General features: G+C 44.2%; 1 protein-coding gene across 4 annotated transcripts in view; it reads right to left on the reverse strand.

The window, feature by feature from the left end:
* zmiz1a (zinc finger, MIZ-type containing 1a) overlaps nucleotides 1-20,440 on the reverse strand; it is a 105,209-nt gene extending 84,769 nt beyond the window's left edge. For 2 of the 4 annotated variants that reach the window (XM_061285508.1, XM_061285504.1), the window contains exon 1: nucleotides 978-1,385. The gene's annotated coding sequence lies outside the window, so the exon portion shown is untranslated. Of the gene's footprint in view, nucleotides 1-977; nucleotides 1,386-20,250 lie in introns of those variants that run through there. The other 2 variants (XM_061285505.1, XM_061285509.1) reach the window with 2 other exon arrangements.
* Between the last annotated feature and the right edge of the window lie 2,777 nt (nucleotides 20,441-23,217).

The following is a 23,217-nucleotide window of genomic DNA, read 5'->3' on the forward strand; positions in this document are numbered from 1 at the left end:
GTTTTTAGAATATTAAATATTCATCACATGCATTTCATTGGAAACAGCTTCACCGTTAGTAGCTCAAAGAACTCTTTTCATTAGCACAAGTTATTGTGCTTCAGAGAATATGAATATATATTTTTAAATATTCCCAGACCCCCCTCTAAAATTGAAACAAGGACCACATCGAAAACACACAAAGTTGCGAACCACCACGTACAATGTCCTTTTATTCTTAGTAGCGTATAACAATCTATATTATCTATCCAGCTAAGGTGTTCAATGGTGCCATTAAAAATCCACAGACAACATATCTGTAGTTAATGCAACACTTCTACCTATTTCACCATTTATCGTTGGAGATCCCATTAAAAATCCACACTACCCATAAGTGTCACACTTTGCTAATAGTATCTATGGAAGTGTTCAAGGTGCTGGTGCTTGTTAGGATGATCTAACCTTGGAGAGGTGCCATCGTGGGTGCACCCTCAAGGTGACAAATGACACTGATGCTGCATTATTATTGTGCAAGGCACAGCAACAACCACCCCGTTGCTAATTGCATTACAACAAGTAGAAGGGCGATCAACATCAGCTTTGTGTGACACACATTATGGCTTTACTAGCATCGAGACAGAGTCATCAGCCGCCGGTCGGTCGCTCGGTCGGTCGCCTGGATGCACCCGGGCGAGGCGCTCAGCGGCGCCGCGACGTGGGAGCCAGGCAGCCGGCGCATGCAAAGCGCCCAGTGCGCGGATGTCCAAACGTGACACGGCAGACCAACAATAACAAGCCGACTCGCTCGCTTCCCGTTTCCCATATGAAGCACCAGCAGCGGCGAGGAACCAGCAGCCAAGCCAGCCTGCCCTGCCTCCGACGCGACTTCAGCCGCTTAAAGGTTCCGAGGAGGTCAAGCCTATTGTTAGCAGGTACCACCCGGCCAGCGTGAGCGTGCAAGCCGCGCTACGAGCTCCGAAACACGGCGACAAACTTACTTGCAGCTTCGGGGGTTCCGAGAAGCGAGTCGTCGTTCCTCCGCGACGCTGAAATAAAAAAGCCTCCGCGTGCGTGCTTTTCTCTCCCTCTCTCGAGCTGCTCCTCCGAGCACACGGTGCAACTGAGTGACTGAATCAACTACCGTGGAGCACGGCAAGTTGAAGTGTCAGATTACACGGGGCTATTCGGTTACCACCGCCGAGGAGAGGACCGGGCACAGCGGCGAGGAGGAAAATGTGAGGCGGACTTCCCCCTTCCACACCCCCGCATCAGCACAAGGACTGTCTGTCTGTCTGTCTGCCTGTCTGTCTGCCTTGTCGAGCCGGTGGACGGCAGCCTCTACCGGCTACCGGGGAGTAGGAGTGGGCTTCCCGGAGAGACAAATGCAACACAATAGCGTCACGTTTTGTCATTTTCAAGGATCCACCTTTTTCAATGGAATCAAGATCGGAAGTGGAAATGAAACTATATTTAATGTTCACAATTGCATGTGTTGTACTAGAAATTGATATTTCATTCTGACTTTGAATTGTATTACGTCATAACAATGGGCGCCACAATAAACCAACTTGATTCGTGTCAATGAATATTTAAATATTTGTATGTATTGGCAGACATGGAGTCAGGAATGCTTTATTCATAAATATGTCACTTTCCAAAAAGTCGATTCTGAGGACCTGGCAAGTAAAACCAGTTTCACTTGACAGGCGAAACCAAGTTTTCCGCTGCAGTGGGAGTCTTGTCTGACCATTATTACGTCAGTGTTTTTACATTTTGCATACAGTAGAACGTGAAAAACACATTTGACACGACGGATTTAACAAAGGGCCAAGATTAAAAAAAGAGATCACAGGTCATGCTCTGTTTTGATGGACACTAATAAACATATTATTATTATTGCGGTATGCGGTGGTGTAGAAATACACTTCATCATTCTGACAGCTAGTTTCGAGTATTGTGGGTGTTTGACTACATGAGAAATGCGCAAAATGTAACTAACACAAAAAAGGATCAACATCGAGCAAAGGGGTCATGATTGCGCAAGTGAATTAACAAAGAATGGCGTTTAAAGGCATACTGTTATTGTTTGTCGTGACACTGATGAGTAATTATACATTTGGACTAATTATAATTGCCTCTCTGTCAAATGTCATCGTAGTTATTATCCAAACGTTCGTTTTCTATGTTGCTTGTTGTCATTTGTGGTTCGAAGCCAGGCGAGTGATTGAATGTCAAGAGCAGGGCACAAAAAGACAATCATTTGCATTACTAGTCACCCCATGGATGATTTTGAGACTTCATGTTTTTCGGAATGTGGAAGGAAACCGGAGTAACGGGAGTTTTTAGTATCTTGGAACCATTTACAATAGATGTTAGTTTGAAATGAAATTCATTTGGCTAAATGCCATATTTGTACACTGTAACTACTATTGCACGATGACTATAGTATATACAACTGCTGTGTGATTTATGCTGGTGAATTCTTGTCATGTGAAAAATATTGTGCATGAATTAATGGATGTGCTGATCTTTATAAAAAAAATGAAGTAGCTTGAATATGAGGTGAGAATGTGCCCGATCATTTGGAAATTCCAGGAATGTTTAACAGTTCCTGAGAGGTCAGGTCAAGTTGTGATAAGTGGAAAGATGAGCTATATTTGGAATTCGTCTTCATTTGTGCTTTTGAAGTTGTGAATTTAAAAACAGCAGGAATTAAATGAGTTGGAGTAGTTTTCGATTTGATTTGAGCGTCTCGTCGAGTTTGCACGCCGGCCGGCTCCAGCAGAGCCAGAAGAAATCCGGTTCCGTGTTTTGCGAGCGTCCCGTCTCGCGGTGGAAGCCTCGGAATAACAAAGACGTGTTTGAGAGCAGCGGCAGGCTGGGCCGAGCGAGCGAGCGAGCGAGCGAGCGAGCGGTGACGTCAAGGAACAATGTTCTATCCTCGCGATGCGCGCGGCACACGCACGGCGCACGCACGCTACCCACGCACACCAGCTCGTTCCTCTCTCTCCTTTTTCTCTCTCTCTTCCGCGTCTGGCAAGGCTGGAAGTGGCCAGAGGGAGGGCCGCTGTGCATCAGATAGAGAAAATGTCTCACTCTGCATGCTGCGCCTGCACACACCATTGCTTCATGCTGTCGTGCAGACAGGAATACATAAAAAGGTGGCACATTATAGCGACTAAAAAAGAAAAGAAGGGATGGTTAACACAGCCAAGCAAAAAGAGCTTCTTCTCTGCCATTTGGTTTCAATTGGTTTCAGCACATCTGCCGCCTCACAGTCAAAAGGTTCTGGGTTCGAATCTCAGCTCTGGATTTCCACAATGCTCGAGTGGTTTTTATATTCCCGAAAAATGTCAGTGGGTGTGAACGTGAGGATGAATTCGATTTGTTTAGACGGCAAGCGATCAATGATCACATTCAATTGAAAGGACACACGAGCGAGGATTGGTGCGACGGCGGAAGTATTTACATTAGGAAAGATAAAAAACAGATGTGTGCAGCTTGGTCACAGGATAGAAACATCTTATGTTGATGATTCAATCAACAAATCAATGTTTTTGTGCTGCGGAAAAGTACAATGTACAAAGTACATTTTAAACCAATTGAAAGATCCGATCCAGGTCACAGGTCAAACTGTCATCAACAACGGCCGGGCGGGTTACTCTAATCTCTGAGGGGAAGGAAGTGGCTGCTATCCTTGTTGCTTCCTGCCTGCGGGCCTCCTGTCACTGATGCAGCTTGGGCATGTGTGTGTGGGGGGGGGGGAGGGATTGTCGCTCCGGGGGTGCGCTGCGAGCGGAGGGAGGGTCTCTACCACGACGTCTCAAGGACGACCCGGCCCCCTGGTCGGAACGGAGCAGCTCTGATGGGGACAAATGCGACCGGTGACATCGACGGCAGTGAGTCATTTTTATTTCAGAGAAGGTGGGCCCCAAACTGGGATGGAGATTGGCTAAGGGGTCAATGTCACCATGCTCTGACAGTGAACTCGCCATCAAATTGTTTTGGTTTTATTTTACAATCTGGAAACGCCTCGTCGAGAAGACCAATGACTTTGTTTTGTCGTAATATCGGCAAGGTGATCGGCAAACAGTCAGTCTCATCTGCATCCGATGACTCGAAAGTAATTCATTAAATGGACTACACCCCGAAGGCTTGAGGATTAAAAGCAGACCTATCAATTGTTGTCTTTTGTCATTTGTGTTTAATTTCGATCATAATATCATCTGTTCTAGCTCATCCATCAAGTTTTTGTCCATGGCCAGTTGTCAAGGCCTGTTAGGGGTTGTCAGCCAGTCCACTCCTTCGCCGCTGACATTTTGCGGTTCAAAGAATGCCTTGTTGTCACATGTCCTCGCTTTCACGGCAAAGCGTGCTCCCCTCGGCCTCTCCAAAATAACGTGTCCAGATGGCTGCCAACAAGATGGATGGATTATAGGTGGGGTGACTCCGGCTCGACTTGGCGCTGTGTATAATTTTCTTACGAGCTGTATTTCAAAAGGGCAGAGTGAATGAATCCAGGGGGAACAAAGGGAAGTCTCCGTCTGGCATGCGCCATGACAAGGTTAATTCAGATTGCATCGTGTTGTGGGAAAAGATCCAATTACCGGAAGAGAACACATTCAACTTTAGAACACTGGGGTGTTGATTTCTCTTGGTCACCTGAAGGCTGGTTTTTATCCAGAGCTGCGGGTCACTTTATTTTAGTGCTCAAACGATCTGACAACTTCTTGGCACCTCCGTGTTTTGGCGCCACAATACGACCAGAACCTTGGATTAGAATCCTTCTGGCTCACAATAGAGCATTGCTATCGGCGATTGTAGGACAACTGGTCGTCCGACAGCTGAGGCCTCAAAAGTGGCGAGGACAACTGGTCCTCCAGGACCACACTAGGTGGTCAACATGGCCTCGGGTAGGATGTAAAGAAACCGCTCTTAACCTAAGACATTACGCAATACGGCTCGATGGAAACGAGGCTTTATCTCAGAAGTGCTGACATCAGCTTCAGTGTTCACACCGAGCTGTGATGCTTGTTCTGGGGTGCCACCCTGCTGTCACTAGCAAGCTGCTGAAAACGCCCTGCCTGAGAAGTAATAAACAAGTTAGACTGACTGACTGACTGACTGACTCTCATGTCTTTCACACTGGAGCGAGAGGATGGACACACATTTTTCACTGGTGTGCTTAAATGGGTTTTCCAGCTCCGGTCAATGAGTCAGACACGCTTCATGTTGGATTTTAAACAGGGCCAGCACTGGTGTAGAATTGTGAGACTAAAGCAACCCAGCAAACCCAAGAGAGGAATTCTAGTTGTTACAATGACTACGTTTACAGAAGGTCGATATTCGGGTTAAGGTTAAAATTCGGTTGTGCATGGTATATTTGAACGGATGGAAAATGTATTTTCCATCCGTTCCCGTGACTGATACTATTGAACAATGAGTTCCTTCTGCAGTGGTATCTCTCTGTGCTGTGTCATGTGCTATGAGATGTCAGAACAAAAATGCCACCACCGAAGAATAGCTGAACTTTATTTGGGGTTACTCAGAGGCACATGAAATGCTGCCCACTCCCATTTAACATCAAGTTTGTATGTGATTGATCAGTTTGAGAAATGTCACAGCTTCTGTAAGCGGGTGTGCACACTTTTGCAACCACATTATCTCATATTGTGTATATTTTTACTTCTTGGGAAAATGTTTCAATTAAGAATTGACCTCATTTTCCGTATCACAAAAACCTGTTATTTGAACAAGGGTGTGTAGACTTTTTATATCCACTGCATAGACGCTAAAATAAATGATTACATGAGACGGCAAACCACCTCGAACACTGAAAAAAAAATGGTATCGAAGTTACTCTTGATGAATGCAACTCTGGGACATTTTTTCCGTGTAGACGCGTTTAACAGATTGGCGTCATGATCCTCCCGCTTGTTTGACCACCGTAATTTTCGGACTATAAGTTGCGTTTTTTTTCCATAGTTTGGGGGTGGGGGGCGACTTATACTCAGGAGCGACTTATATACATATATATGTTTTTTTTCACTTTTTTGGGCATTTTATGGCTTGTGCGACTTATACTCGGGTGCGACTTATAGTCCGAAAATTACGGTACTTGTATTGTTTAAAAATCATCTCAAACCGCCAACGCAATGCAACCGCAAAATCAATAGTCTATTCAAAACCTTTAAAGGTGGGTTGAACATGTGCGCCATTCAATGTCATCGTGAGATTTTCGGGTGAGAAGCTAAAGCAAGCGATTGAGCCAGCCAAAGGAGCCGCGTCGCCGAGTACGGAGGACAAGCCGATACGCGGGGCAATAAATGGATCAACCCCCGCAGACAAGCACTATTTTAAAACGGGACCAGTTTGCTCCAGCGCGCCATTGATCGTCTCGGGCGGCGAGAAGTACAAAGTGAGTCGAGGCGACAGATAAGCAGCGTGAAACACGCAGATCGGCCTTTTCTGGAGCCGCTCTCGATGTCACCCTCCGTTCGTTCGTGCTTGTTTGTTTGTTTGGCGTGCATGTGGGCCGACCGGGAAGCCAGACAGGCAGGGGCCCCGTGCCGACGGGCCCGACCGGCTGCGGGGAGCGCAGAGGTAATCAATGCGTGCTCACAATAGAGCCCCGGCATCCAGAGAGCTAACAGCTCCCTCAGGCCAGGGCAGCGAGGTGGAGGAGATAGGGGGGGGGAGGCAGAAGGAGAGAGGATTGGATGTTGGGAAAGGCAGGGAATGCCAGAGGGAGGCGGGTAAGGAGATTTGGGTGTTGTTTCTGGTAGCCGTGCACAAAAGGAGTGTTCCTTTAAGGCTGCGATGGCTGGCTAAAGCGATTGGAGGTCCACAATTCACTCCCATCTCAAGTGGGACTCTTCATTTAGCGTAAATGAAGTGTGGTGGGCCGATGCTTTGGGGGGCTGTTGGGCAATAGCTGCCGCCATGAGGCTATTTTCAGCCGCCTTCCTGCTCATCTGCCCGCTTTAGCGCACTTGCATGTTTTCAACCACAGTTTTTTTTTGCATTATTACGCAATGCAGTATGTGACCTTGGGTAGAACATGTGCCAGAGGGACACTGTGAGAGCTGAGTAAATGTGTGACCACTTCAACCTCTGTGTCATCCTTGACTGCACAACGAGCAAGCTCACTTGTCACAGAGCAGCTCTCGGGAGGATGCGGAACATTAGAAGCGCAGTTAGACGGCGTGTCGGCTTTGTTGCCGTGCGCGGTGCTTAACAAATGGATGAGACCACCAACCAATGGAAGGTTCGTGCCGCAGCTGCCCATAATTTAACAGCAGTGCTCATTTTTCTAAGGTTAATACACCGATATGTGGAAGCTCTAACACAAATATTATTATAAATAATACACACTATGTCTGAAAAAAAATGTTTTTTTCTTCCAAACATATATATATACACACATATATATACATATATACTAGGGGTGTAACGATACATCGATACACATCGATTAATCGATATAATGCTCTACGATCTATTGGCATCGATGCTAAAGGTAAACATCGATTTATATCGCCGTGTTTGACCTCGGACATTAGACGCGACTTTATTTTGAAATCCAGTTCATTGTTGCTTGCTTCCTCTTTCCGGGAGCAGTGCAGGGGCGTGTTGTGTTGTGAGCAGAGCAGGCAGGTGAAAGGGGAGTCGACAACTAGTACGCGGCTCCTGGGCTGGTGCTATGGCTCGTGTCCAAAAAGACGAGGAAATTGGCTCCCCTTTAGGCTTCAAGTCATTCTTTGGAAGCACTTTGGATTCCAAAGAAAAGATGGCTCAACGGACAAGACACGTGCAGTTTGTAAATCCTGCCATGCGGTGATCAAATATTCAGGGAGCACAAATCTCGCCGCACATTTCAAGAAAAAACACGACATCAAAGTTCAGTGTTAAAGTAAGCAATTTGTATACTACAATACTCTTGTAATTTCCTAAATAAAGAGTTTGCAGTACCTTGTTGATTTTGCGTATGAATTGTTATAAATCAGGATATTGTTCTATATTTTTTATTAAAAAAAAAAAAAATAATCGATCGTAGAGAACTATATCGCGATATATCGTGAATGAATCGCAGCAGGCTTTAAGATATCGGCAAATATCGTATCGTAGTTCTTTATATCGATATTATATCGTATCGTGACAAAACCCGCGATTTACACCCCTAATATATACATATACATATATATACATATACATATCTATATATATATATATATATATATAGATATGTATATTAATTTTTTTCTAAACATGTTCAAGCCTCCCCCTTGATGGTGTGCCTCAAGATTTTGACAAAAAGTGACGCAATAAACATGTCAGTTTTTAAAAAGGTTGCACCACAGTAGTGTAGAAAATGAGTAGTTTTGAAATAAGCATAAAAAGCACCGTCTATATGGACAGTGCTTGCCTAACTGTTAAAAAAAAAACAGGCCTGCAGACAAGCCACCTATAAGCAAGAGCCTATTTCTCAGGATGACATTAATATAATAGCGCGGGTGCCCAAAACAACTTTGTATTGATTGGCATCGGCTTTTAACCAGTCGATGGCTGCACTCTAACTTAGACTGCTTTGGCGTGGCTCTGTTTTCCAGCAAGGATTTGCGGCATATTAAAACGCTGTCTCGCTTTGCTGTTGTTTGAGTAATGCGTCCGCGTTGTTGTTGTTGTTTTTTTCCTTTTCATTTCTCTGTCAGATGAAGATGCAGTAAATATTAAACGAATCAATAAATCTGTGTGCATTTCTCATTTGAAGTCAGACGTAATTATCTTCGACGGTCGCGTCACAACCTCGTCAAAGGTCGTCGATGTGTTGTACGGTGCTTTTATGCATGCCTCACTGACTCATGCTCGCCCTTTTGCTGCTCTACGTACTGGAGATTGTGACTCACCCTGAAACCATTTAGCGTTTGCTGATCCTGGAGTGAGTTCATGAAAACGAGACACGGCGCTTCGGATTTTGTGGCGATGTAGGTTCGAGTGAGGAGCAGGTATTATGTTAACTTAGCTTGGAATGGGATGTGTTTGTTTCAAACTTGTGCAAAACATTTACCTCATTTAAGCTTCATAATGAAACGTCACTGTCATAAATAACTCATTTACCGTCATCAATAATATGTAATATATATATATTTTTTCTTTGATGCTGCTGTTTTGGTTAGCAACAGCATTCAAACGGCCACAGCAGTTAACTAGTGAATTGTGTGCAAACAAAGTGACTACGAACTGAGCTATTTACAGTTGCCACCCTTTGTTTCACCCCGATGGAGAAAGGGAGGCGTCTATTTGAGAGAGATAGCCCTTCATTTGTTTTAAGCAGAGCGAGGCCACTTTTGGGGGGAAATAAGATATTTCCCATTGGACCAAATTGTTTCCTTTGAGGTTGCACTGTACTTTAAACACAATTTGTGAGTTCTCAAAAGTGCTTTTTCAAACAGCTTCAGTGGCTGTGTGATTTTGCGAACAGATGTTGGCTGAGAGCCATCGCTCTGGCTTTTACATTGAAGCCTGGCACATATATATGTATACACACCTGTATGTATATATACCGTAATTTTCGGACTATAGGTCGCGTTTTTTTTAATAGTTTGGGTGGGGGGGGGCGACTTATACTCAGGAGCGACTTGTATACATTAGTTTTTTTCACTTTTTTGGGCATTTTACGGCTGGTGCGACTTATACTCCGGTGCAACTTATAGTCCGAAAATTACGGTAAATAAAAAAAAAAATGTGTTTGAGGAATACATGCACACATGTACACAGTCGCGCACACACGTTTACTGCTTGTGTGTTTTGGGTTGCGTTAGCATGGCTTCTTTTATAAATATCATTCTCTGTAAGTGTGCAGTTTAAAGGACACTGTGGTGCTAAACTTGCACACAATACAAACATCACTTGAATTCCATCTGAGACACAGAGGGACAAATTGAGCAGTCATTCAGCAAATCTCCATTGGTTGGATGTCTCGAAAAGATTATCCTGAGTGATTATTCTGTGGTGTATACAGAACCTCAGATCTGACATGAAAAATGAAAGTAAAATGATAGCTATCATAAAAACATAACTGCACATCAATGGCTAATTTGTAGCGACAAATATTTCAATGTGGCCACAAAACATGCTTATGAAATACTAATTTGTGAATTTAATATCATTGCCATTAACATCTTGGGACATCTGGGGATACAGAACGAGCGCGGCTTCACCATTAACTACAAACCAGGATATCCTGTCAACATTGGATGATGTAGATTTAGTATCATTTATGACAATCTGTTTAATTTCGGTTGAACCAGGAGTCAATGTCTGATAAGTAGAAGGTAAGGGAAGAGAGTGGAAGTGAGACCTTGGGTTTACTGTCATCCGTGAAGCAACGGAAGACAATATAAAATGGATAGAAAATAATACCAAGAGGGAGGAGGTGAATGATGAACAGTAGGGGCCTCAGGACAGAGCCCTGGGGCACACCCCAAGTCACCGGGGAGGGAACGGATGAGAAGGACTTGAGATGAGAAGAAAGTGGGGCCAAGTTGATGCTGTTTACACATTGCGGACACAAGTCTGTCAATTATAAGGAAGTCCGCCTTGACAAAAGCAATAAGAACACTCGTTATGAATTTCTGAAGGTGCTTTTCAAAATCGCTGCGAGCGCGCACAGCTTCATCAACAAAATCATCGCCTGAAGCCTACTTTGGAGTCTGACACGTCCCAAACCGCTGTGATTTAGTAGATTAACAGTGACTAATCGTTACAAGCAGCCACTCCTTGGCCTCTCCAAGGAGCTCTTCAGCCACCTCTCAAATGTCTCCGGAGGAAAAGTGCTTTGTGCCTCACAGTCCATCTCGGGGCGGCCGGGCCTCGGGAGGAGGTATTGAATCTCCTCCAGAGAAAATAAATAACGCCCTTGTCTGCGAGTGACCGGCGCTCGCTCCCAGACTTTTAAGGCGGCTCGTGTTACCGCGGCCTCTGACAGGAGTAGACAGGTTATGTCTGAGAGAAATACCTTGCCACGTGATGACATCATGCGCAGAGAGGGCCAAGAGTGACTCCACCGCCGGGGCGCAATAATACTCAATCACAACCCCGTTTTGTTATGTTGCGTGATGTTATCCGCAAGAACAAGCCGTCTTATCTGATCCCAACCGTGACTGTACGTGTCGGCGAAGGCGACGGCGTCATTCTTTATGTGTACGTAAGAAAACATGACCTTAATTCCTCAAAGCGGCTCGGGGAAAAAAGGACTGTTCTTCACTTAACATCCGAGCCCTCCTCCCTCAACGCACGCACCGAGTCTTCCCGATGAAGTAATGGTGTGATCTAACGAGGCAGACTCTATTGTGTGGGTTGAAATTAGCTGCCATCACCCAGCCTCCCAGTGAGGGTGGTCTCCCCAGGGCGTTGTGGCTGACATTAAAAGGGATTTGTCTGTGAAGATCTGACTCTATTACTGCAGATAATGCCCCCACCCGCTAGACAAGCGCCGAGATCACACGGCAAAGTGTTTCCCCCCCCTCGCATCTCGATGATCTAAATTTGCCTCGTGTCGGCTTCATCCGCAATGCTCGAGAAGCGTATGTTTAGTCACAAAGATGTTGTGATAGTTGCGGTTAGAGCAAAAAGCGGCGACAGCACCACCTGCTGGAGGGTGGAAAGGGTTTCCTCCACGGAGAGCGCGAGACTGGATCAAGCTCTCCCCCATGGAAATCGCATTAAATGCTGCTCAGCGCAGTTCCACTTCCAATTAAACGGAGTGAATGGGTTAGTATGGTGCACAAGTTGCTGGTTGCAACATAAACTACAGGAATGTTTTCCAGAGATGAATATGGCCTGAGGCACTGTCTGTTTTCAGATGTTGTTTGCAACCAAGACTTCCTATAAGCGTCAGCATCCGTTAACAATTAGCAATTATTGAGTCATTGATGTCGGTTAAAGTTTGAATCAATGAGCTTATGCTGGAGGTTATGACATGGGGCTAGAATTAGTCAACTTGATAAGTGTAACTCAAGCATCAAGCAAAAAATGCCAAAAGAAATTTTGGAAGGACTGGAACAAATTATTGGCATTTCCATAGATCGGGAGGAGATACAAGGGTTTGGTGTTAGAACAGAGTTTGTTGCGATGACTCTACCGTAATTCTCGGACTATAAGTCGCATCGGAGTATAAGTCGCACCAGCCATATAATGCCCAAAAAAGTGAAAAAAAAACATATATGTATATAAGTCGCTCCTGAGTATAAGTCGCCCCCCCCCCCCCCCAAACTATGAAAAAAAACGCGACTTATAGTCCGAAAATTACAGTACATTGCTTTTACTGTTATATCAAATCCCAAACTCATGTATAAGCTATAATATATATTTTTCCTATAAATGTAGCCGTTAGTCTTCCTCCCATATTACGGACCTTCCCTCCCCCTATGTCATAAATGGCCTTTCAGCTGAGCAAACACCTCAATCAAGATGGACTCTGGACTTTGGTGACCAGCCAGCTGTAAACCCTCCCTCATGTTGCCACATTTCGGGGTGCAAACCAAAAGACTAGTCGTCCTTGCATAATAGCCCTTCCCCGCTCGTACTATCTCGGACCACCCGACCGCGGGCTCACCTCCTCTGCATGTCGCACTACTGTTTGGAATGCGTTGCCGGGCAACTGTCTCTGTGAGTACGGCACTGGAGGGAAACTTGACAGGAAACCTCCTTGGCCGTGTGGAAAATGAGATGCCATTCCAGCGCGTGGTTGGGTTTGTTAGATAAGTGAGGGAAATTGTTGGCTCCCTCCGTCAGCCCTCTTGCCTTTTGCGTCCAACCCTAAACCGTACTCATCTTGTAAAGTGTAATGCGGCCATTTTCCAAACAATCAACGGGCTTAATCTGCGCGTGTTGGTTCATGAACTCTCAACATCAGCTCCCTCCTCATTACTATAAGCAGCCTTTAACTAATTAAGCCCCACCCCCTCCCCCACTTGTTATTGGTATTAGCGAGCTACCATTAGAAGACCTCTACACTGCTCACTGGGTCCTATCAATTTCCTGTTATTGTTGGCAGTTGAGCTGAAGGCCCAGTATCGATCCCTCGGCGCAGGAGAAGATAAGGTGAGGAATCGAGATGGATTCCATATCTATTATCTAATGGAATTCCTCCTCCCAGAAAGGGCTATGGATTTTCTGCCACTGAGGCTGTGAAAATGTGTGTCCACCAGCTTTTGCTGGTTCCTCACCCGTTTGTGGGTGCGAGTGTCCCATCTCACAGCACGGCATGGAAGGATGCTTTTTTTTTTTCCCCCCCAGGATGGATTAACGCGCAAAACAGAGAATGGCTGAAAGTGGCAGAGAGGCTTTCTGCTTTTTTTTGTGTACAGAATATACACTTTCAGATGATTGTGCAATTACAGTAGTGCCTTGAAACACTTTTTGGTCTCCTACAAAAACAAGGGAAGACAATTAGGGGGAAAAAAAGCACTCGAAAGTCACAACTAACATGAACCTCGGACCTCGGAACTGTGAGGCACCTAGAAAACACAAAGCCAGGATTGTCACAACAATGGATTCATTTAATATTGAGAACAATCGGATATGATCAATCACAAATTCCACAAAATGAATTCATTTCTTGAAGATGAATTCATCGACCAATCGTAATCGATACTCCTGACACCGTGTCAAATGTATACTATTGTTGTGGTCAGCACATAAGAAGCCAAAAAAAGACAAAGACCAGCATAGCAAAAAAAAAAAAAATGGAATGAAAAATGAACACATACGTCAGTCCTCTTCAACCAGATGAGTTGAGAGACTTTCAAGTGCTCTTTAGTGCTGACAACAGTCATTAATTACCTGTAGGTGAAAATGTGTACTTCACATTTCATACATATATATTTTTAAATAGTCATTAAAACAACTTCACACCACAATTTGGATAGTAAAGGCAGAGGTTAAACGAGCTACCTTGATGAATCAATGATGAAGATGTGGTGCAATGCGACAAGCGAACAAAAGCGCATTTTAGTTTCGATATAGCCGGAACGGGAAATCGATCCATTTGAAATTCATTTGCGGCGTTTTTCCAAAGCAAAACCGCATTGAAACGGGTCGGCAATGATACAATTGCTGTTTTGTCAGCTCTTTTGTTCCCCCGTGGCCCAGACGCTGGCCTTTATCAGCAGCACATCAGATGAATGGCGCAGATCATCCTCCGCCTTCATTACAAACAGACACCGGCTGACCTGCTGCTGATAGCGGCTCTGATGCTCATTTTCTGACCACCTAAGGACATTACGGGAGAATTTAATCCCCCCCGCAAACATTGGTAACGACGTCAGCGTTCCATCTCGACACATGTAGACTAGAGTCCAATATGCAAAGTTGGAACCTATACAAAGCTAGCTGTGAAGTCATAATTGTGCTAAAGGGGGATGTATGAAAAAGACACACCCTGGGTCGTCATGGTAACAAAGTCCATACACTGCATTGGATGCACAGGAGAGGATGCGGTGACCAGTCGCTCATTTCCATTTTAATGAGAGAGGATGCACGTGCCCCCCCCCCCCCACCTTTGAAAGAAAATTTGACTACATTCCAGAGATCTTAAATAACAGGGTGTAGTAATTGTGATGTAATTAAGGTCATTGTAAGAACACGTCACTAATATGGAATTAAGAATCGCTTTAAATTGTGACCTCTTTAATTAATATGTTTATTTTATGACCAAATTACCAATAGCCTTGCGAGGTGCGGTTGGGAAATTCTGCTCGACATTACCAACGCGTTGCCTGAAAAGCACATTACAACCTTTTCAATCAATTTGATGGCAAACAGCAAACGCACTGAAGTCAATTTCACATGCTGTGAATATTTTTTTTTCCCCCCCGAAAAACACCTCGAGTGAGCGCGGCGGTAGCAGCGGGAAATGTGAGACGTTTTTACACCCTCGCACAAGCTAGTTTCATCGTTTATCGGTGGCGTCGTTAATCAAGGAGCGCTTGTGAAAAATGTTTGATTTTTAATGTCCCACCTGACGTCCAAATAGTGTCGAAATCAGTATGCGCATTAATGCGGACTCAATTGCTTTACAAGACAAACCGAAAACAGCCTTCCTGTTTGCATCCATTTACCTTCACCCAAAACATAATTTCCCTGTAATAGAGAAGATGATACAGCCTAAGTGAGTAAATGAATGTCATCAGCAATTAGCGGCTGCTATGATAGCGTCAAACAGAGCGGCCACGGCGCAGACAGGTCAGGAGTTTGCCATGTATCACCGGGATTATATCCGCTCCACGTCGGAGCAGCTTCGACGCTTCCAGTCAAGGACGTCTCAAGGGCAGAGCCGAACAATGTGATACCACGGCAACATCATTCCCCGCTACATCTTGTTGTCTTTCAAGCACATCTTTGGTTGGCCCTCTGATCATTGAGAGCTGTTTGTTAGAACGCTAATGGGTTCATGGGATTTTAAATAGGTACATTGTGTAAGAGGTAAACAATAAGAAGAGCAAAATGAGCCAAAGGACATAGCGGCTGAGAGGATAGGAGAACTTTTAAAAGTGCCGCATTCACCGACCGTACGTGTCACTGTCGGAGACTCCTCACGCTTTGCTTTCAAGCCACAGTCGTGTCATCAAGCCATTAATATTGTCAATTACCGTATTTTCCGGACTATAAGGCGCACCTAAAAACCTAAAATGTTCTCAAAAGCCGACAGTGCGCCTTCTAGTCCAGTGCGCCTTATATATGGACTAAATTCAAATTGGCCCGAAGCATTGTGTCATGAAATCAAGCATAAGTGGCCTTCTGAAGATTATGAATCATGAATCAAAAAGACTATGGATCATTATTTTGTGATTATAAAGTCATTTGTTGCATCTGAAGTTGAAATAAAAAAGATAAAATGGAGAATGATTTGATTTGGATTAAAAATCTGACATGATGCATTAATGGTGCGCCTTATAGTCCGGTGCGCCTTATATAAGGATTAAGTTTTAAAATGGGCCATTCATTGAAGGTGCGCCTTATAGTCCGGTGCGCCTTATAGTCCGGAAAATACGGTATTTGTAAAAATAGCAGAACCCTACTGAACAGTAGTATCAATTTGTGACAGAACGATATAAATATGTATATAGATTTAGTATACTACTACAAGTAGATCGCAAAGTTATCCACGCCAAACATTCTGCAAGAAAAAGAAAAACTAACACAACAGTAAACAAATTTTATAACAGTAAATAATGACTCCATGGGGATAGGGATAAAAATAATAATAAGATAGCTAGTTGTGTGAGCACAGAGGCTTTCTTTTTTCTTTTAAAGATTCTCCCAAGAGGCTGTCACACTGAGCTAATCTCATCCCACGCGGATAGAGTCTATTAGCAGACAGCGGGTTCGAGGGTAGGAAAAGGTGAGTGGTAAAGCATGAGCATGATGAAGAAGGGAGGAGAGGAGATGGATGGCAGGGCAAAGGAGGAATCAGGGAGGGTGTCGAAGGAATGTTTTCTTTCGCCCTCCCTCCCCACCTCGACGAGCTTGTCGTTGTCGGAGGCTTTATTTCAAAATAGCAGCAAGACTAATGAGATACAAACACGGTACCGTGCTCACACTTAATATACGGCCCCTCTGTTGACGATATGAAACACCATCTCTTAATGTGTTTACAGTCGACGGGAAAATACGGACAGCTGAGAGGTTTCCACTTTTGACACCATTAACATGAATCTCCTTGTCCCTGGGTGCACACTCTGGCGCCAGACAAGACAGTTTGTCACCTCCCTGAACATTTAAGAATGACCCTCGCTGCTGAGGAGGGGCGGCTCGGCTCGGCTCGGAGGGTTTCAAACATTACAAGATGGAGCCGGAAAAGCCGACAGCACGCGAAGGCAAAAACATATCTGATAACAATTAGGCATGTGGCGGAGGGGTGTAAATATGTGCCTCCAATCCGGACTACAAATCTCCCGTCTGTCACTTTGGAGCCTCTGACAGCTGTGTGATGAATGACTGTCCTGAAATTGAGCTTGAAGAGCAAAAAAAAAAGCCAAAGAGAAGACCCCATGATGTGTCCAACTCAGCATCCTTCAATTGTTTGTAATAAAGTATATCTATGTGCAAATATATTCAGACATATTGTATATACAGTTTATCATCGCTGTCAAATAAATATATTGTATGTCGCGTTTCCATTTTTCTTTCTTCAAAAGCAATAAAAGTCTGTTTACAATGACTGACTTCATTTCAATACACACCACTAATGACTTGGGTTAGGACAATTTAGTACCATCAAAGTATGTCAAAAATGTTATGTTTTGATACTTTGAAGCAGACGTAGTCATAAAGTCCATGTCAAAATGACGAATCGCGTGATGTTCCTTTTATCTGGTAACGCGAGGGGAAATGGCGTTTCCACAATGTCATTAAAAAACCGACCATCTATTTTCAATCTCTTAGGACTATTTTAGATGACTTTTGGGTGAATGGCGGAGTAAGTCAGCATTTTACAAAGACGATTTAGAGGTCCCTATCTGATTTGGTTCACTGGAAATATTTCAACATTTGTCATCTGCTTCAAAAATGACATTCATAATTCAAGATTAAAATTAGGACATAGTAGGAAGTAGTTACCGTAATTTTCGGACTGTAAGTCGCACCGGAGTATAAATCGCAACAGCCATAAAATGCCCAAAAAAGTGAAAAAAAACCCATTTGTATATAAGTGGCTCCTGAGTATAAGTCGCCCCCCCACCCAAACTATGAAAAAACCGCGACTTATAGTCCAAAAATTACGGTATCACAAATTTACATTTTGTGACGTATTCTGGCAAAAGCAGTTTTCCAGTCAATTATTTTTTTACAAGAAAGAGCTCAAACTTGTTTTCTTTTCCCTCTTGTGACCCTTGTCGTCAAATAAAAAGGTACAGGATAAATACTACAGGTGCTGTTCTATTGTTATATCCGTCATGGTTTTTTTTTTTTCCTCCTTTTCGATTTTCAAAACCATTCCAGACAAGAGTAGCGAGGGGGGGGGGGGACTCTCGGTCACGGTGGACACAAGATACACATGTAAGATTGATATTGCTTGGGCTAAAAGGAGCCGTGTGGCGCCGAGTGCTATATTATGATGCTTCTGGCGTCTGTTTGCCGATGCGACCTTGCCTGTCAAAGACTCCTAAGTGGTATAATTGCTGGGACAACCTTCAAGAGGTTGTGCACGCTTGTCCCTCCCATTAGATTGAAGCCACTCTGGACAGCTTGGACATTTTGCATTAATGGCAGCCTCCGTTGCTTCCTTTCCCATCCCCGTCATTTCTCTTCTTTATGAGATGCGTCACATTGATTCCCCCTTGCTTGCCTGGTCTCATGAAGGTTCACCTCTCCGGACACCGGACGGATGAGTTTTCGTTTACTACAAGTTGACCTGGTTATGATTTCATAGCTTAGCTAGCATGATTATGCAAAAACAACGCCAAATCCGGAGGGATGAGACGTTTTGTGTGGATCCAGAAAGACAAGTGAGAATAATAATCTCGCTAGCAATTCTGCCCGTCATCCGCCACCGAGATTTGTGTCTTGGATCAAGCGCAAGACAAAGGCAAATGATGATGGATGGGATCAGCGAGAATGCAAAGGTAGAGCCAACACAAAGACACCACGGTGGCTCGCTGACCGGGCTAATGGTTGCCGCAATAATCCGGCCCAGTTCGGCGAGCAAAGCCTCCATCTGTCACTGGGAGTTCCCCTCCAGGTGGGAGTGTAGTGTCGCAGGGCAAGCGATGGCCTCCTCTGCCGCTCCCAAAGCGTTGGAAGCCATGCCAGGTAGCAGGGTCGCGCGACGACCTAATGTATTCACTCTAATTAAACGGCGCCCAGCACCACAAGTGCCCGGCTTCGAAAATAGAAACACCAACTGTTTGTATCAGAGGATGGCAAGACTGTATAGCGACCCCCCGGTTACCATCTGGATCACCTGGATCCGAGTGAAACCACAGAGTGGCGGATTTTTTTTTTTCTTTTTCTTCCTCCCTGCCTTAATTAGATGTTGGGAGTTGGCAGGAAATGAGGGGGAAGAGATGAAGGATCACATTTAGTAAAGCGTATCAACATCCGGAATCCCTGGATAGCAATCACATCTGTTACCATCATTTCCACCTTACGAATTTGAATTTTAAAAAATTCCTTTTTACAAGCCAGAGAGAGGAAACAATTTTTAAAAAATGATCCAATTGAGTCACACTGCAGTCAAACTGGCTTGAGGGGGATATGCTCAGACTATTTTCAGACAAAGCCAGTGTTTAATATTTTTGTTGTTGATTTTGTCGTCAAGGGGGCGTTCCCTGGCAGCGGCGAAAACATTAAGTGTTATTGCACCAACGGCGGCCATTGTGAATGTTTATTGACAGCACAAAAAAAGTCATTATTTGGAAGTTTTAAGAAAGAAACTCCTCATTATTTGCAACTCCTCATTCTGCACTCGCTGCTCCGACTTGGCTATCCCGTCGAGTCGCCCACATGCACCTTCTTGCCACATTATCGCGGCTGACCCACAAGCACTTCCCTGCCAATTTGCATAAATCACTGTCTGCATCTGCCAGTTACTAGGCAGCCATGGCCAGAGATGCCCAGAGCCCGTGCGGAAACAAGGCCACCTCAGAAAAGAAAAAAAAGAAAAAAAGGGAAGCTCGCATGCCACAGTGACAAATGCGAGCGGCTCTCGACTTTGGTGGAAGCTGTGTCTACGAAAAGTTGAAGGACTACATATTTTTTTTGCAACTGACTGTAATGTGATTCAAGTCGAGTCAAGGTCGATTAATGAATCATTTTGTTAATCTTTTGATGAAATTCAACAAGCTGGCAGGTCTCATTGACGGGTCAAAAAAAATGAGGTTTCCCTGTTTGTATTTTCGTTCTGATTTTGTGGCTTGCTACTTCTTCACTGAAATTGAAATTGTATTGCTCTTTATATCTAGGGATGTACAAACTAATTTTTTCGATCGATAACAATCCGAGTATTGACTCTTTGATGACTCACCAACAGCCGAAAAGGTCATTTCGCACAGTAACCCAAAAAATGTGAACATACATTTCTTTCTGAAGCAGATGATTTGATGATTTACCAAACTGCCACAGTATAGCGCCAACTACTGGTGAGGAGGACTTAATGTCAGATTTTTGTTTGCCTGAAGTATCGTGGGTGTACAGAGACCTCAAATTAAGACTTGTATAGATATAAATTGCTAAATCACTTTGATTGAGGAAAACAAAACAAAGACTCACCCAGAGTTGCAACCGTTGAACGCAACGACATGGCTCTTGATGAAATGAGTTTCTTCTGATCTGGAATTCATCTTCATTTCCCTTGACTTGAGGAGTACTGTAGAGAAATGTAGAGAATTAGAAACATTTACAAAATATACATTTCTCTAATTAGAGAGCGGATTCTTATGTGGCGACCCGAAACGAAGGACGATAACTGATGGTGGAAACGTGGAATGGGAGTCATCAACCCATGATGACATCATCGACATGTGGAATACCATCAAACTTGAAAGGGAACACCATGAACCAACCATAAAAGCAAATCTGGGTTGATCATGAATAGGACGTTGCAAGCGAACCAATAAATCCACATTGTTCAAAAGAAGAAAATAAAATAGCCCGCTGGAGGCAATAAGTCGGATCGGTTGAATAGGACTGCGGGAAAACTGTGTTTAAATTGCGGCAACAGTAGCCATACCACATAAATAGTCGACGTACTATTAAGATGGAAGCCACGTTTCATCAAAAAGTATTTATTTATTACTGTGTTTTGTGCACAGAAGGTGCCTGAGGTCTGGTGTCACGCTGTGATAATAAAATGTACCCATCACTGACACTGCAGCTGTTTGTGCGTCCCCCTACGGACCATCATTCTCACTGCAACACACGGCCCCCGGCTTACGTAATGCTAACATGCACAAGGGTAGCATGTGGAAGAAAAAGACAAAGAGAGAGGGGAGGGGAGCTGGAGGAGTCAGCCATACAGTGCAAGCATTGTTAATCTACTCGCTCAGTCAGGATGAATGATTCTTTTTCATTTTGATGGCGCAATACAAACGTGGAGACGAGGTGAACGTCGTACAACCTCGAGATGAGTCATCCGTCACCTCGAAATGACAGCTCACACAGAATTCAAGTGGAAACCTTTAGTTGGGGTTTGACAAAATTCCTTCACACACTTTTGATTTTTGCCCTCTGTTCCCCCCCCCCTCCCCTCACGGGCCTCGTGCATCAGTAGGTTTGTGAAAAACACCGTCGCTGCGACAATATTAGAAAGGATGCCCGCGGGTGGTTCTTTGAAGCTAAACGCCACAGCCAGGCGGCTCCGTCGATGGCGTGCTACACTTGCTAACTGCGCCGCGATGAGGATGATGCTGGTCTTCAGCCAGGCTGGAGGGGAAGGCAAAGCAGCTTCCATCTCCAGTCAGGAGTGATGTTAAATCTTAATATGGCGGTGGCGGGCTTCAACAGCAGGGCCCGGGAAAATCTAACAGTCATTTGCTTAACAGAGCGTGCAACATTTGGCATGCAGCAACTCAAGTAGTTCATAATGCACTCATTTCACATTAATATAAGCAAAGTCACAGGGTGTCTGGTGTAACCCTTTGCTGAGTTATGTTATGTCAGCGGTGTTGTATAACTAACACCATGCACTCGGGTACATACCAGGAGAGAAATAAAAAATGGCTTAAAATGGCTTTTTAGGGGAATCGTGTTGGATGTTTTTGGGGGGGCGGGGCATGGGGGTCAGATACATCCATTTTTGTGGCCCGCAAAAACAAATTGTGCATCGACTTCATGCGTCAATACTAAAATTAAAATAAAATAAATAAATAAAATAGAGAAATTGCTAGCAATTTTGATTACCATCCTACGGGCTTTACTAGTTGCTCATTTCAAAACTAATTATTCATCAGTTTGCTGCGTTGGCCCTCCGACGGAAACTATGACAATGATGCGGGCCGCGACAAAAATGAGGTTTGCAACCCTGGCTTCGTGTCACAGAGTGTCATCAGCAGGATGCAGAAAGACAGGAAGTGGATGAAAAGTCCCACCTTGGTCCTATCTATCACTTTGAAGAGGAGCTACTCTGCATGTAATCAATAAGAGTCAATGGGGAAATATTTCTCATGGTGGCAGCAGAATGATACACAATATTTGTTCAAGTGGCGAAAAGGAGTTGTCATCGCAGCATTGTACCTTCAACCCCACAGCGGTGACAACTGTCAAAACCGCACAAGGTACAAAGAACACTCTGGAAACCTGCTCTGAACAAAATCACTTTGCATCACAAGTGTTGAGATGTTGCATCTCCCGGCTCATACCACCGCTGGGATTCTTTGGCACTCAGAATGGCGGCGCCAACAGGCATGAAATCAGGCGCGCGCTACAGATGCCGTTAGGGATTACCTTGCTATTTTCTTTGATGACACCGACGGAAATTCTTCAATTAATTGCTTCTCTCGTAGCAGGACGATAATTGGAGTTGTATGAAGACAAACAGCGCTCCGTCCGTCGCCGTGCATGGCTCACAAACACTTTTAAAATGCGTCCTAATTTTCAACTGTTATCACTGTTGAGTATTTGCAACTATCACTCAACTAATTAAAGACTTTTTCCCTGGCAACTTTCCTGGACTGCTTTCTTCCTGATATCCATATTTCATAAGCACTTCTCACCATTACCACTCTCCTCCTCCTCTTTCTCCTTCTAGCCCAGCTCTTTTTCGTGCCAGTACAGTTGACTGCACAACAGGGAGCAGCTTATATTCTCGGCTCTTCTTAATTATTAAAGCCATCCTCGACACGTAGTGGTCTAATCCATCCACACAACTTGCGGCAGAGTGACAAGTCTGCCTTTTTCTGAGGAATGATTTGTTCGTGCCAATCAACTTTCACCAGAAGTGAGAACTTCAGTGTGGACTTAATATGTACAATTCCGTTTTATCATATTACTCATTGGATTTCAATCGGATTGCAATTCACTTTTAATGTCATAAACAGGAGCATGGTGGCCATTGGGAATTTTGGGAGATTCGAGTGGCTGCTCCATTTCAGAAGATTCATTCTATACATTCTAGTAATCCTTTTATTACTGTATGGCAGCCAGTTCATGCTGTTCATTGTTTTAAAAAAAAAACATGTTTTTTTTTTTGTTGTTTTTCAGGGGAAGGCTAGGACGAATTACTGCCATTTTCATTCATTT

Source organism: Syngnathus typhle, linkage group LG8, assembly GCF_033458585.1.
Source record: "Syngnathus typhle isolate RoL2023-S1 ecotype Sweden linkage group LG8, RoL_Styp_1.0, whole genome shotgun sequence".
Lineage (NCBI taxonomy): Eukaryota > Metazoa > Chordata > Actinopteri > Syngnathiformes > Syngnathidae > Syngnathus > Syngnathus typhle.